The sequence below is a fragment of the Ambystoma mexicanum genome, chromosome 2q (genome assembly GCF_040938575.1).
Source record: "Ambystoma mexicanum isolate Mex_15411 chromosome 2q, UKY_AmexF1_1, whole genome shotgun sequence".
Taxonomy (NCBI): domain Eukaryota; kingdom Metazoa; phylum Chordata; class Amphibia; order Caudata; family Ambystomatidae; genus Ambystoma; species Ambystoma mexicanum.
Window position 1 is genome coordinate 1,006,889,682 of NC_090924.1, and position 13,079 is coordinate 1,006,902,760.

At 43.9% G+C, this 13,079-nt stretch overlaps 1 protein-coding gene across 5 annotated transcripts in view; it reads left to right on the forward strand.

The window, feature by feature from the left end:
- HYCC1 (hyccin PI4KA lipid kinase complex subunit 1) overlaps positions 1–13,079 on the forward strand; it is a 711,655-nt gene that overhangs the window by 117,995 nt on the left and 580,581 nt on the right. The gene's annotated exons all lie outside the window — the stretch shown is intronic.

A 13,079-nucleotide genomic window follows, 5' to 3' on the forward strand; every position in this document is an offset into this window, starting at 1 on the left:
TACTTACTTTGAATTCTTGTTAAAACCAAGTAGTAGCACATCCATCACTTGTAGCTCTTGTATAAGCATTAGATGAGCATTTACCAGACACCCCCAACCCCATATGCCCAGGTAATCACACTATTGGCAGTTAGTGCCATAATGGCACTTCCTGGCAAATGTCTACCCAATTCCAAAGCAAAATAGCCACAAAGGTTTGCTTTGCCAATGTTTTTTTTTAAAAAAAACATTTTTATTTAGTGCTTCTGGCTAATACTCTGACCTTTTGCCAAATGTACCACACAATGTATAGCAAACAATAGAAACCAATATCAAATTAAAACACATTTCACAATCTAGGAAAAATAGAATAAATACTACAAAACACATGTTGCAGATAAGAAAACTTGGCTCACATATCCACAATTTCAAGCGTGACAGTTTTTAAGAAAAACTATTTCCCAAATATGCATGCCCGAGGCGGCAATCACCAGCGACTCAGCAGAGTATATAGTTGACCAAAACTGGTCAAGGCCGATTCTTTCAATGGTACAAATATGTGTATAACTCTTGACATAATGCTCTTAAAAATTAGGACAGCGGTAGAGCTCTTTGCTCATCCCCCTCCATTTTCCTCATGGTCAGTCGCTTCTCCAAGCAGCGAGTTGGTGGTAGATCTTTCTTCTGCTGGGGCCTGCCTCTGGAACAGCTTCCATGCCTCTCTAAAACTTGAGGAGAACCATCTCCGGTTCCAGAAGCACCTGAAGACCTTCCACTTTGCTTCTGCTTTCTCTCCTCCTCTCCCCTGCTGATGCCCTGGCTGAATCTGAAACTGCACTGGTTACCTGGCTACCCTCTGATCTCGGGCCCATGTCCCCTCCTCGCAAGTTGCACACCTGCACTGCCCCCCTTGTCTGCACTTACCCTTGCACTTGCCACTAGCTGCCTGCACTTTTATCTTGTGTCTTTATTTATTTCACAAAATCCTATGTACTGCACTGCCCCTCCCCTTTTCCCCCGCACTTTTCCCCTTCTCCCTCCCCTGCACTTGTGCAATCTCAATGTCACCTGGCGTAGTAGGATCGTTGTCTGTCTTCCCTCTGTTTCCGCTCCTTTGCATCATCGCGTCTTGAAACACTTGCGTATAGGCTCGTTATAAATGCCATATCATATCATATGTGGCGGCTAGTTTCGATAGTATTTTTACAAAAACAGCACAAAGGTTGCCCACGTGGAATTTGTTTCCAAGCGCCTGTGACCTCGGGCACAGGCAGTAGATTCAATTGCAAGTGTAGAACGAATCTCTTTAGTTTGATACTACAGATTTTAGTAAGATAGCTACGAGGTTTGTTGCCCAGAAAACTCTGGGTTGCAAATAATACGTAGCATTTCTTCAGTGTGAGATATTCAATAGAGGTCATACGGTGCCAGGCTAGAGATTTTTTTTATCCTCTAGCAAAGCACCTATTGGCAATCCTACGGCCTCGAAATGATTTCTGACTGTGCGGATCAAATCCTTGTGTGCCAACTTTTCAGATCTATGATTCGCTAATGTTTGTTTTTAATGCTTGTATCAGAAAGAAGCCCAATCATCTTTTTGGAGTCAGTTAAGACTTTGCCTCGTTATTAAAAAAAAAGAATGCAGTGACGTTATACCATTATGCAGTAAAGCTATCCATCTTGGCTCTAGTGCTTCCTTCAGAGGCTTTCTGTCAAGACTTGATTGTAGCGTGGAGTAATGGACCTCCGTCCCTAAGCCACAAACAGCGAAAAATATAAACTACTCGCTGTTTGAGGATTAGAGCCACAGGTGGTGAAAGAACAGGAACACCGAGTCCTCCAAGTGGCTGCTGTAAGAAAATGGGTAGGTTAAGCAAACGGGTCAAAGAGATATGTCCTGCAGTATCAGTAATATGGAATAAACCCCTACCAGATGAAGGAGCAGAGGGAGGATTTGATGGAGGGTCGGGTATCGGTGTGTAGACCTGTTCTATAATGCTGGAGAATGTGAAGGACCACGGGTTGGAGGAAAGAAACCAGTTAGCCCACCAGCAGCACCTGAATGCAGAAAAGGCAGAGTCAATGAACCAGGGCTACTTGCAGCACGTAGCTCTGGAAGCCTGAGTTCCAAAGTCTGAAGGTATCCGAAGTTACCAAGGGAAGACCAATTGCAGTCCGTGAAACAATCCGTGGTCTAGCCGTGAAATCACTGGGTACGAAGTTGTGGAAGGATAAGGCAAAAGAAGTCCAGAATACACAGTCCGTAATTGTAGATTCCAGAAAACACAATCCGAAGCCCAAGAACGCCAAACGCCGGGTAAACCGCTGAGAAGCAATGCTCGGCGGGAGACCAGCTGTTTTATTTCCTGTTTGGAAGATCACGTGTTCCAATGTGTGCATCATGTGACGGGAAGGCATATGCAGGAGCAGTCCGAGAAACCACGTCACGTGATCGATTACCGGGCCAGACATTCTTTCTGTATGTTGTGATGGCGGGACTCCGCTTCGTACAGAGCCGCCACGGAAGCCGCCAAGCACGGAGAAATGGTGCGCGGGAACCCGGCAGCATGCCTTTGAGCCCCTGATGCTGCAGGTGGGTAACGTGACGGCTACGAGAGCGTGCTGTCTGGTGTTTTGTGTGGGGCAAAGCCTGGGGCACAGGGGGCAAGGACTGCACTGGAGAGGTTTCCTCTTCGGCACTTCACACCTCCAAGTTATAAAATAGCAGAATAGAAGGAATCTTTTGGAAGATGAGGAAGGGGATTTGCAGCCTTAAATTATAACTACTTGTTGTGCATTTCTTTGGAATGATGCCAATTTAACAAGTGACAGAAGGCTATTTGCGGATGAACATCATGTTTAAACTACATTTTTATTTGCCCAATCTTTCAAAAGGAGGGCCATTTGGATGTTCTTTATTGGTGTTTTATTCAGAAAACGTTTACAGGCATCGAAGGTTTTCACAATATCCATTTGACTCCCGTTTTAGGAGTACATGTGAGGGATAAAAAGTAGATGGCTTCTGACTGAAACATCACACGGTTTAAGCCAAGTAACGTTATCTCTACACTTGTGGCCAGTTCCTGCCTGTGACCTACTCCGTGCATAGAACTCGTTTTTCTGAATTTTGAAATGACGAACCCAACAACCGTAGGTAAGCTAGGACAGGGGTGAACAGCAAATCAATTGACAGCATATATACAGGCTACCATGTGCATTTAATGCAGTCTAAATAGATCATTTGTTCCTGTTTTCTTTTCTCAATCACTCTTGTGGTCCTCCCATTCGTGCACTGATTAGAAGCAACATTTTACGGTTGGGAGTAAATAAGAGGAAACTGTCACTGCTCTCCTAATAGGCATCATGGAATCTCACGGCTATGGTCATTGGGCATAATGGGACATGGCACCTCTGTGCTGACAGGGTAAAAGGAAATCTGCTATTTATTTGTATTTGTTTTGGTTTTACAATGGAAAACCTTTACAAAAGAGAAAGGAAAAAAAACATGCAAACCGATACAGAGCTTTACATTACACAAACAATCCTGATAAAATTGTATACACATTCCTTTTAAATAATTAAAAACAGTTTCTCCATTCAGTTACGATATTCCACTTCCTTCATTATAACAGACATTGCCTAATACCAGATTTGCACTTAAAAAGGAACGAAAGGGGATAAACCTTCATATTCATTCCCTTGGGGCGATGTTTCCCCATGGGACAGTCCATTCTGGGCCATACATTTCATAAAAGTTAGTCATACTAATGAGATTAACAGGCGAGACCCACAAAGCCCTTAATAACTCTGCCCCTAGCTATCTTACAGCTAAGTTTCAGAGAAAAACCATCAACAGATTAACTAGAGCCGGTAATGCTAATTGTCTGACCATGCCGGTCAAGTGGCACAGCGAGTAGAGCGCTCCTTTGACATCCCTGCTAACGCAGGTTCGAATCCCAGCAAGGCCAAACTCGGCCTTTCATCCTTCCGAGGTCGATAAATGAGCACCACACACCGTGGGTAATAATAAGCAGCGCTCAGATACCCGAGGGTTCGTAGCGCTATGTAATAAGTGCCAAATTATTATTATTATTATTATTATACCTAAACACAAGCTTACCAGTATTGGTGGCAATAACTTCCCTGTAAAGGCAGCTAAATGCTGGAACACTCTGCCTCAAGATTTGAGAGCTGACCAACCCTTACTAAACTTCATAAAAAAGGTGATAAAACACATCATCGCCACAGACCCTTAGCCTCTGACCTGATAGATCATGCCCGTTGTCCCTGTTCACCTGCGTGCCTTAGTAATGCACGGAGGCTCTGACTAAGCATGCGCCATGGTGCATTTGTGCACACTGCTCATGCTCATTCTTGCAACTACAAAGGCCACTTTATCGCTGTATATATCTGCACACTCTGTACTTATGTAATTTTTGTATATATATTTGTACATGCTATGTATATTTGTATCTAAGCTTCGCATTTTCATACTGCATGCGCCCTCTTACCTACAGGTCTGGTGCGCATAACAAATGAATAAGCAAATAACCCATAGGCTTCAGAAATCCCTGAAAAACAGCTCATACTTTGACAATCATTGAGTTTATGCACATTTTTCACTTCTTACCCGTTCTAAATTGTAATATCTATAATGGTTATACAGGTTTCACTTCTTATACATCACGTCATATCTCTGCTGTCATAAGACATATCCCTACATCATACAAGGTGCAGCGTGATAGCAGTTATTTACATTATGCTTGCATTAAACTCCCAACCTCTGATATAAATCTAACAATTGCAATCTTAAGGGCTATAGAAGTTCCAGGGAGCATCTTCCACCAGAGCGAATCCTAATCCACTCCCTCAAGGTTATTGACAAACTTGCCAAAGGTGATAGTACGATTTGATGTTCATTTACGACAATTCAGTAGGTTATGTCTTAATGTTTCCGTTGTATTTGCATTGTCGCAATATCTACAAGCAATCGAACCTCTTGGAAGTGCGCCCCAGATCTCCATTATCTCCCCAGTGAGTATCACATTGAAGCAAAATCTCATATATAGGTTACAGCATTTCCTACTAGGGAACCGTGTCAAATATGGCTCGGGGATACCCAAGCCTTTATAATGCGAGACCAGGTGGAAGTAAAGAGTTGAATCAGAGATGTCCTGCATTGTTTCTGCCCAATCTGCTATTGTGCTGCCAGCTGGCGTAAAAGAAGTTGACAGTGCTTTGCCAACTGGACAGAATGCAATCTGACACTTCTCTTTTGTGTTTAGAAATTAGTATTCTTTTACAAGATGTCCAAAACATGAAACCATCCAAATAATGAATGATGGTCTTGTCAAAAGTTAATAAACAATATACCAAAAAATGATGTATATCTTTATATATACTTCTCATTCAGCATGAGCACGACAAACAGTTAACACTAATGTGGGTGACAGAATATTCAAGACACTAGATGTCATGTTCAACATCTTTATTTACTATGAGCCGCAGGTTGGGGTTTGGGATAATGCTTAAAGGGATCGGGAAAGTTGCAATAAAACAGGATAATCTCTCTGGCTTCTCGAAATATGCAGTGTCCAGGATGTGATGCCTGGCTGAGGAGAAGAAATGGGTCTAGTAAATTATCGGTCCTTCCAGAAAGAGTTCAGGCCCGTGTCTGGGTTCACTAGAACCTTGGTGGACGCTTCTTAGTGGGTAGTGTAAGGAAGGCATGGTATCACCAGTAAGCCAGACACAAGTGACCACAGTTCAAGCGTGTTTACTGAACTTAAAAAGGGTTTGAAAAACGCCTACCTAATCCTAAATCTACAGATGGGAGCAAGCTACGACCATCAAATAATAACGCCTTGTCTTGTCAAAATAAAAGGGCCTCTACTAATAAACCTATTGCCAATCCTTAGCTCTAAATACAAATAGTGTGTGAAACCATGTTATGAAAAAGTAAGAAGTGTTCACAAAATGATATGTCAGGATGTTCAGGCCCTCAGGGGGGGTTGGGGGGGCCCTCCACGTTATCAGCAAATGGCAAGGTGGTACACTTAGCTTAGTACAGTCTGTCTTCTCCAGCACGAGGATACCGTTCAAGCATTACCATCAGGGCCTTCCCAAGTATCTTTGCCTTTCAAAGTCTCTTCATTCAGACAGCCTGATGCAACAAACAAATAAGTTATTTTTCTCTTTCAGATTTGCACAGATACTCCATATCTTAGGCGATTCACTATTCACCTTGGATCTCCCAGAGCCAGGCTCAGATCCTCTCAATAAAATGTTAGTGAATTATTTATGCATCCAATTTCTCATAGGATATTCTTTCTCAGGTGACTCACGGTTCACCTCGGATCCCCCTCAATCGGGCTTACATCTCGGATCCCCCTCAGTCGGGCTCAGATCAACTTCATGTACTTTTTCATCAACTATCGAAGACTTTCAAATGTGCACATGGATTTGCTTGACCCGCTGCAAGACCACTTTGATTTCACAAATCTTTATCACTCTTCACATTTGCCACCATTCATCTGCATACCTAACAGAGACTTTTGAATGAGCACCCATGTGATGCTGCACCACTTGGTCTACGGTATTGTATCTTCGCTTTAAAGTTCAATCACTCATCTGCTTTTTAACTCTGTTTGTGGTGCTTGCCACATACGCTTCATACATTGTTCTCTTCAGTTTTCTCTATACAATGTTGCCGCTTGCAATCTTGACTTCCACACATACTGGTCTGGTATCAGTCTCCCCAACTCGCTGGCTGTGCTGACTTCACTGGCGCTGCTTTTTTTAGGAGCCAAGGACCGCACCACGGGGCAAAAGATTCTCTCCGCCTTGACTATCGACGTGGGAGTGCCCCGGGCACCTCCGACACACAATGCATGATTCCTCAGCCTCGATTCCTGGTCGTTTCCTATTCTCGAAGGTTCATGAAAGTAACAGTCTTTTGTTGAAAAGGTCAAGGGCAGTTACCTCCCTGCAATCTTCTTTGGTTTTGCCATCTTTCGCCTTGTATTAAACTGCCATATTGGAATTGCTCAGAGTGTGCTCCCGTGCTTCGCCTCTTTTCTTTGTGGGGAAGTGTGATGGAAGTAAGGTGTGTGTAATGGTCAGAAATTGCCTGACCCTGCCTGATAATTATATTGGGACATGTCGGGTATACGGCTCGGGGGTTAGTCCATTTTCTCTCACAGTGAACTGTCTGTGAGTTTTCGTGTTGGGAAAGGGGGGGTCGAGTTCCTACGTATCCTACGTGGTAGGATGGGTAAAGGTGTTACAGGGAGGGGAATACCTCGTCTCACCATCTGGTGTCCCACTCCTACACCCCGATCCCTCACCCAGGTCATCCTCCTGCACTGGTCCACTCCCAGGAACTGGATCCAAAAGCGACGGCCGTGTCCTGGCCACCTGGATGACAGATCCCCGGGGACTAGCGGTATGGGTTAAATGCTCATCTTATCTAGAATATCCAACTACAACTAAAAGGTGATAGCTTTGACTAACGGGTGCAATGAAACAATAGCAGTGGGCGATTCTAATTTTACCTCATTTCCAGGTTCAATACCCTACCTGCTACAGTAAGTTCCAGATGTATAGAGTTGAATACGCTTCTTGGTTTGCATAGTGTCAAGGTTATAGTTGCTAGCACTCTATCTTGGTTTCTCGTTTGGTTTTCCTGGCCCTGGACCTCCCTCCTGCGCTTCTCGGGGTTAGACACAGTACACATCCACAAGGAAGAGAGTTTCCTCCTCTGCCTTGGGGGTTGGGGGATATCAATTCTTTAAAAAAAAAAACGTTTTATTTTTGTTTAAAGCGAGGACCTAGCTCGAGAGCAGCAGAACAGAACACTGTACAGAGTGTCGGTATCCTTGATGGGGAAAAGGCCAGATCGGCTGGAGTTTAGTTTTGGGGGGTGAGAGGGAGAGGAAATGCTGGCAGGGCTAGGGAGAGGAAGTGCTTTCTTAGCACTGAATATACAAACGTAAGCTCTTTATATTCTCTTGTGGTATCAACTTTAAATCCAGGGAGGGGGCATGGCTGCCTCTCAATTTGTATCCATTCATTATTCCATCATCTATAGAATTGTCTGTGCCTCATGTTCCAATAATTATCTGCGATCTAATAACGCCTCCAACCCCCTAGAGAAGTCAGATTACAATATCTACACAAAGCTTTAAAATATAGTTTTGTTAATTGCTGGGAAAACACTTTGCAGGGAAAGAAATTGGAAGCCTTGATACACGGTATAGGTTTGCAGGTGAATTCCTTATCATGATAGAAGCTAGCCAACCCACCAGGAAACATAGCGTGGTGGTGGTGGTGGTGGTGGTGGTGGGGGGGAGGGTGGCAACCCATCCACCCAGAGATTATTAACACATTCAAAGAATAATCCATCACTAATTTCACAGTTTCTTCCATTTTATGAATGAAGTTGATTTCTGTGTATTTTATAAGTGACTCACTCCATTCAAGGCCATATTCCACCCAATTCAATTACACTGTAAAGAATTCTCGAAGAGATGAAAGAGATTGGATACCACAATTAGCTACATTGAGCTCAAGTATTGAAATTCCTCATCTTGAGTTGCAAAGGCTTTGGCAGCTGTTTGAACTAATGTGGCAGCTTGCTTTGTGATGTACATTAAGTCTCAGAAAACTGTGTTTACTGTGCTTTCCGTCTGTAAATAAAACCCATGTCATCTGACTTGATGAGCCCCTCAAGTAGTGGTTCAACTCTCCTGGCCAGTATCTCAGCCGAACTCTTGTACTCCATATTTAGTAATTAAACAGGGGCCTCACATTAGTGTACAACCACCCGATCCGGCCTGCCAATCATGATAATCATGGGCACCACAAAGGGAACACAGTAGTTCGGATGTTTCTGTGATTAAAAGGCCGATGCCACCAATTTCACCACCACGTGTGTGTCAACCTTAACATTTGCCTTATCTGTACCGGGACGGTTACTGTCCAACTAACGTGGTCCTGTGAACAGTGCCTACTTTTGCAGTGACCCATGTTAGGCAGAATGTATACAAATCTCACTTTAGCTGAAAGTCACAGTGTGGAAGAGTTGCCTGCATTCTGGGATACTCAATCACTATTGCTCTCTGGGTGGAGAAGTCGTGAGGGTGTTCCTCTTGCCAGAATCCAGTGTGCACTATTCAGAAGAATGATGGCGGACGTACTGGAAATGGGCTTGGTCTGCGAGCCCGCCTACCGAGGCAGGGTGTTATTGCAAATAGGTGCATCAGGTTCCCAGGGATTGACGCTCCAATCACCTTATGGCAGACTAAAGTTCAGTAATGGATTTGATCCCTCCCTTATGAGACTAAAGTGCATCTATTCCTTCATATAGCGACCCAATTGGAGAGGCTAGCTCCCAATAAAAGGTATGGACAGTGCCACTGGTTTGTTGGTGAGGGGAGTTAGGCAGGCGGGTGACCAAGTTGCAGATGGTGAAATGTAGTAAAGAGGGAGTTGGAGGGTGAATGCAGGGGAAAGGTGGAGGGACTGAGGTGATGGACGTGGGAAAGATTATTATGGAGGTGGAGTGTTAGAGGAGGAGGAATGGAGGAGCATTAAGGAGGAAGCAAGGGAGTGGGGGATCAAAGACATATTTATCGGGGGATAAGCTAGCATGTGACCTGTGTCCCCTCACTAGTCAGGCCTCCACCTTCTCTCGATCCTTAGAGGTGCCCACACCTGCCTACTGCATTTAATTATTTATTTTTATTAAAGTATTTTGGTGTGTTGTGTGTACTAAGTCCCCACATGGAAAAAATGGGCACATTGGGCAATAGCAGGCTGGGCACATCACATGATATGAGAAAAATGATCATGATAGATTGAGTCTTATGGCTCCTTGTTGTGTGCGCAGGCCTTGCATGACAATGCTATTACCGCTTATATATAACTCTGCTAGTTGATGGTGGTTTGGTGCATGAAACAACCTTTATCTAGTGTATTTTCCGAGCTTGAGCATGGGTATTTACCTCAGTATGAAAGTAGATGGATATAGAGTCTCAAAACCTGAAGTTAGACCGAGTAGTGAAGAATACGCTGTTCTAATGTTTTTCCTCTTTGCAAACTTATAATCAAGCCCACACAGGTTTGCAGCACCTATGGGGTAATGCTGCAGAGCTTTCTTCTTGCTCCGTAGCCTGCGCCTCAATGTCCTCCTCTTGTAGATACGCCGACTGGGGTGCGTTGTCTATCGGGGGGGGGGGGGCAGGAGGGTGACTGTGAAGGTGCAAGTGCGGGACTTGGATCGCTCTGGGTAGATGCTAGATTATTGATGTTCTTTAGGTGGTGTAAATAACACAATTCAAAGTCTTTGTATCATTACAATATCTTCATGCGTGTTCATTTGAGCTCGGGGTTCTCCATCTGCCAGGATTCTTCGGTGGTGTTGGGTTGGTCGATACAGGTTTCTTCTGATTTTTTTTCTTGTCAGGGATGTTGGGTGGCTTGATGTGATTTTTTTTTTCTTTTTCTTTTAAACATTTGACAGTGTTTGATACCCATGTATCGCTACCTGGGTCAAGCTGCACATCCTCTAATTTTGCACTTGTTCTCTGCTGATCCCGTTGTAGTCTGTGCTAGGTGTGCATGTATGTATGTATGGATATTATGAAGCCGAGCCTAGCTGGGAAGCAACTGAGCACTGTTCAAAGGGAAGGCACCAAAGGGTTAAACGTAGGATGCAGGGGTAGCAGAAGAGCTGGGATGGGTAAGGGGCACAGGGGAGGAAGGAAACCCCAGAGGGAGGGACTGGGTTGAGTGGAGCGATCGGTGTTTGATGAGATGTTTGTTGAAGAGTAGGATCTTCAGGTCCTTCCTGAAGTGTGAGATGGAGGGGACCCATATTGTCAGCCATGATAACTTGTTTCAGAGACAAGGTGTATAGCAGGAAAAGGGCTTTTGTTTTACCCTCTTTGTTTCTGGCCTAGCAATATTGTGGCTTCTGTTGGTGTTCTTGCCTCCGGAGATGGTGAGTTTTTCAGCCAAGTAGAGTGGTGTTTTGATTATGACTGCTTTATACGGGATGAAGGCAGTCTTGAACATGATGCATGGTTTAAGGGGTAGCCATTGCAGCTCCTGTAGTATGAGAGTGATGTGTTTCAATTTTGCTAGTCCTGTGATGAGGCGTGTTGCAGCATGCTGGACTGCTTTTAGTGGTAAGAAGGTGGCATCTGTGATTCCTCCCAGTAGGGCATTGTCACCGTCCAGATGGGAGATGACCAGGGCTTGGACAACTGTTCTGAAACTCAGGCAGATCTGAAAAGCTTGACTTTATAGAGGAGTACAAGCTGGTCTCCTCCTGTTTGGGTCTTCTTGGCGATGTGTGTTTTGAAAGAGGGGTCACAAGCGATGACAAAGCAGATATTTTGCACTGGGCGAGAGTTGAGGTCTGAACATGTCAAGCTTCATGTCAGTCAGTCAGGTTATTATTAAAAAAACGAAAGACACTCTGTTTACTGTATACCAAGGGTACTCTAATCGATTAGTGTAAACATCACACTATTAACTTCATGTGATCATTATAAAAAAATGCAAGTTTATTAAACATATATGCACTATATCTTTTTTTAAAAACGTATAAAAAAATAGAGTTTATAAACACACAATTTACTACGTCATTACACACCCATTTTAAACCCAAAATGCAGTGGCATACTCCATTAGCCTGTTTACAATTTGATAAATCAAATAACTATCACGTGCAAAATCAAGTTCGTTTTGAAGCCCGACTTGTCCAAGTTTCTGACCTTCTGCTTCGAAAAGCTGGACATTCATCAGGGGCTAAACGATTTTTTACGTGTGTTCTCTCGGTGCATATCCATCCTAAGTTGGAAAAATAAAATACATATAATTAATTTCTCAGTCTCTTGACTTCTTTATATCAATAACATTGATTAATCCTTTAGACATTTGGTAGGGTGACAGACATTCTCCACATCTTACCACGCTGTCTTGGAGTATTCTCTCCTCTTGGCCACTTTCAACTATCCCCGTTGATAACCACACCCAGGGGCAATCGTAGGACGTACCTCAATAAGACCACAGCTCTGAATCTGCAATTAGAAACAACACAGGTTAACACACACAAGTTCAAACAGTTCTCCTTGGCAGACACCCTTCCTATTTTCTAACAGTTCAACAAAACCAGGGTCTCTTCCCACAAGCTCCTACCGCTGAGTACCAGCCCCAGGGGGACAATCGGGTAGCAGCCTCACGACCCTGGACTCCTGGGAAGGGGGTCCCCCTTGGGGAGAAGTGACATCTCAGGATTCGACACACTGTGTATACACCTTTGGGGTAGCCCGATTGTTAGGGGGGGGGTCACCCACCTGAAAGATACGTTTCTTCGCGATGCAGAGTGGTGCAATAGGCGGTCTCTTCTGTTTCTGTATGACTTCCAATCTAATGGTGTTCATGTTGGGGACTGATGTGTGTTGTATGGCATTTGCCCAGACAGGAATCAGGTTGATAATCGCAGCCCTGCCTTGCATGAGGGAAAATGGAGTCACTCATGTGGTGGAATTTATGGTGACTCCATGGGTGCTATATCCCGTTGTACAGCTTCCTGACTGTAAGCCTCTGTGCTCCTGGCAAGCTGTAATCTTTCTTTGAGAACCTTGCTTGCCCTTTCCGCCTGCCTGTTCTTTTTAGGCTGGTATAGAGCAACCTTGAGGTGTTGTATACCCATTAACAGTAGAAAAGAAAATATGACTTGTGAGGTGAAGTGTACACAATTGTTGGAAACCAAGTACTTTGAGTACCCCTACTGTTCAAAGATTTGAGCAAAGATCTGAATTGTGGCACTGGTGGTACTTTCCTGTTTACAAAAAAACCTCAGTTCATTTAGAAATGTAAACTGTGAGTACATACTGTTGTGTTGCAGTGAATGCCATTGGACCAATGAAGTTGATTCCAAAGTTTTCGCATGCAGTGTTTGGCCATTTGACACCAGTGAGTGGGGAATTAAAATAGACCGAAAGGACACTTTCTTGGCAAGTAGTATAGGAGATAATGGTATTCTCCTCTTTCATCTCCATAGCGGCCCACCAGTATTTTTCACAAATATT